The sequence below is a fragment of the Lucilia cuprina genome, chromosome 6 (genome assembly GCF_022045245.1).
Source record: "Lucilia cuprina isolate Lc7/37 chromosome 6, ASM2204524v1, whole genome shotgun sequence".
Taxonomy (NCBI): domain Eukaryota; kingdom Metazoa; phylum Arthropoda; class Insecta; order Diptera; family Calliphoridae; genus Lucilia; species Lucilia cuprina.
Window position 1 is genome coordinate 25,089,601 of NC_060954.1, and position 4,006 is coordinate 25,093,606.

Genomic DNA, 4,006 nt, shown 5'->3' on the forward strand with positions numbered 1-4,006 from the left:
ATTTGCCTGATGATCCCTAATAAAATGTTTCGCTAACTAGCTAGGTTTTGCCTTATGAATCAAAAACAAAAAGAATTTAGCAGTTCATTATATCTATTTTATTCAAGACATAGATCGATCTGATTTTAGAAAACATATAAATTTTTTATATTCATCTATTAAGAATAGTATGTTTGAAATATTCTCCGTTTAAAAAAATTCAAATTAATATGAAGATTTGCTTAATATATAAAAATACAACAATAATAAGAAATTTTAAAACCAAATTAGAAGCAAAATTTATAGTAACATTAATGAAAAGAAGTATAGACAAATTTATCAAAAGTTATAGCAAATTGTAAGATTATTAATACAACGTTAATAGAAAAATTTATAGTAAAATTTATAGTAATAGTAAAATTTATAGATAAATTTATAGTAAAATTTTTAGAAGAATTTATAGTAAAATTTTTTTAGAAAAATGTATATCTAGCAAAATTTATGGAAAAATTAATTAGAAAATTAATAATAAAAAAATATGTAAAACATTTATAATTATTTAACTTTTTATCAAAACAAATTGTATAAAAAAATTAACAGAATCAAATTGAGCTTTACACCCTGTATTATAATTACGAAAAAGAAGAAAACAGACTCGAAAAAAATCAAGTTGATGTAGGTCAGTTATTGAAATATTAAAAAAAACAGACGGACAGAAGCGCAGAAACAAGATTTTTAAGGGGGGCTGATTTATTATCTAGCAAATTAAACAAAAACTTACAGAATATTACTACTTAAATGCTGCTAATCCAAAATATTCAATACGGAAATTATCATTTCGTTTCGTACACTGTTGATTTATAAGAATATTTAGATGATAATGATGATATAAAAAATTTTGTATTGTTGATTTAGCCGTACATTTTTGAGAATTTATGTTGATGATGTGTTTGAATAATGGCTGTTAGTTGATATAGCTATATTAGTTGCTATATTTCGTTCTTCCTCACGATTTTAATATTCTGTCATGGTAAATTTCGAGGATTAAAGGATTTTTTATATCATCATTATCATCTAAATATTCTTATAAATCAACAGCATCAAATTGAGACATTCTTTCTATAAAACTCCGGGTTAAGGAACATTGGTAGAAACGGTTCCAAAGTTGTTTGCTATGAACATTACATAATGTTGCTAGTAATTTTGGCAACATGTTGCTAACTTTTTGTCAAAGATGTAATACAGAATAAGTAGAAGAAGAATTCCAAAATTGAGAATTGATCACACCACAAATCAAATTTATATTTTGTCTCTTTCCCACCTAATATCCAGAAATTGCTGCTGTGTGTGATATAAAAAAATGTTAAGAAGAATTACATAAGAAAGTAAAAATAGACAAAAAAATCAATTTTAAAATTCTTAAAATCTATAAAAATATAATAAATAAGTGAGTGTACGAAACGAAATGATAATTTTCGTATTGAATATTTTGGATTAGCAGCATTTAAGTAGTAATATTCTGTAAGTTTTTGTTTAATTTGCTAGATAATAAATCAGCCCCCCTTAAAAATCTTGTTTCTGCGCTTCTGTCCGTCTGTTTTTTTTAATATTTCAATAACTGACCTACATCAACTTGATTTTTTTCGAGTCTGTTTTCTTCTTTTTCGTAATTATAATACAGGGTGTAAAGCTCAATTTGATTCTGTTAATTTTTTTTATACAATTTGTTTTGATAAAAAGTTAAATATTTACAAATGTTTTACATATTTTTTTTTATTAATTTTCTAATTAATTTTTCCATAAATTTTGCTATACACTTTTCTAAAAAAATTTACTATAAATTCTTCTAAAAATTTTACTATAAATTTATCTATAAATTTTACTATTACTATAAATTTTACTATAAATTTTTCTATTAACGTTGTATTAATAATCTTACAATTTGCTATAACTTTTGATGAATTTGTCTATACTTCTTTTCATTAATGTTACTATAAATTTTGCTTCTAATTTGGTTTTAAAATTTCTTATTATTGTTGTATTTTTATATATTAAGCAAATCTTCATATTAATTTGAATTTTTTAAACGGAGAATATTTCAAACATACTATTCTTAATAGATGAATATATAAAATTTATATGTTTTCTAAAATCAGATCGATCTATTTCTTGAATAAAATAGATATAATGAACTGCTAAATTCTTTTTGTTTTTGATTCATAAGGCAAAACCTAGCTAGTTAGCGAAACATTTTATTAGGGATCATCAGGCAAATTCGTTTTGGAAATATTCGTAGATGATCATGGTAGGGATGGGCATGATGTTGCATTTTCCATCTAATGGCAACAGACACTACTCAGATGCAATGAACCTCAGTATAGTTTAAAATTTTGGTTTGTTTAGGTTTTAGCTTTTCGTCGTTCCCTTACTTGAAGTTTAGTTTATTTCTTTTAATTCGCATGCATAAAATATGTATTGCTATGTAGTTCTTGTTTACATCTTATGTTAAGTTCAAGAACCCAACCCGATTGCCGACGAGCCAGAACCGGATAACTAAAGCATGCGAGAACTTAACAAAACGTATTCGAAAGACAGCAAATCTTTAGGTTATATGCTACACGCAGTAATCTAAGGTTCCGCTATGGTTGCAATTAACTTTGGCATAAACTAGGACAGTCGTTTATGCACCATTTTAAAGCATTAAAATTGTCATTTGTTTTGGTATATAATTTATTGCATAATGTATTTTTAGAAAATGGCCAATTGGATAGATCGGTAGAATTATTTTCCCTGGTTTAAGAAGGCGGTAATTTGAAGTTCCGATATGGTTGTGAATAACTTTGACCGTTTTCATGCTAGGACAGTCGTTTATGCACCATTTTAAAACATTAAAATTGCCATTTGTTTTGGTATATAATTTATTGCATAATGTAGTTTTAGAAAATGGCTAATTGGATAGATCGGTAGAATTATTTTCACAGCTTTAAATACGCGGTATTTTAAGCTTCCGATATGGCTGCAAATAACATTGACAGTTTTCACGCTATGACAGTCATTTATGCATCATTTTAAAGCATTATGGTTGCACTTTAATTTGGTATATCATTTGTGGCATAATGTGTTCGTCTAAAAAATGGTAAATTTGAAGGATCGGAAGAATTGTTGTTTTTATGCAAGGACAATCGTTTATGCATCATTTTAAAGCATTACAGTTGCACTTTGTTTTGTTGTTCAATTTGTGGCATAATGAATTTTTTGCGGCATAATGTGTTCGTCTAAAAAATGGTCAATTTGAAGGATCGGTAGAATTGTTGTTCCATGTTTAAAAAAGCTGTGATTTGAGGTTCCGATATGGTTGCAAATAACTTTGACAGTTTTTATGCCAGGACAATTGTTTATGCATCGTTTTAAAGAATTACGGTTGCACTTTGTTTTGGTGTACAATTTGCGGCATAATGAATTTTTACAAAAATTGGATAGATCGGTATATTTATTGGTACAGATTTGGAAATGCGATAATTTAAGGCTCCGATATGGTTGCAAATATCTTTTATAGTTTTCATGTTATGGGAGTCGTTTATATATCTTTTTATTGCATTATAGTTGCCATTTGTTTCGATATATAATTTGTTGCATAATATATTTTTAGAAAATGGCTAATTGGATAGATCGGTAGAATTATTTTCACAGCTTTAAAAACGCGGTATTTTAAGGTTCCGATATGGCTGCGAATAACATTGACAGTTTTCACGCTACGACAGTCATTTATGCATCATTTTAAAGCATTATGATTGCACTTAAATTTGGTATATCATTTGCGGCATAATGTGTTCGTCTAAAAAATGGTCAATTTAAAGGATCGGTAGAATTGTTGGTCTATGTTTAAAAAAGCTGTGATTTGAGGTTCCGATATGGTTGTAAATAACTTTGACAGTTTTTATGCCAGGACAATCGTTTATGCATCATTTTAAAGCATTACAGTTGCACTTTGTTTTGGTGTACAATTTGTGGCATAATGAATTTTTAC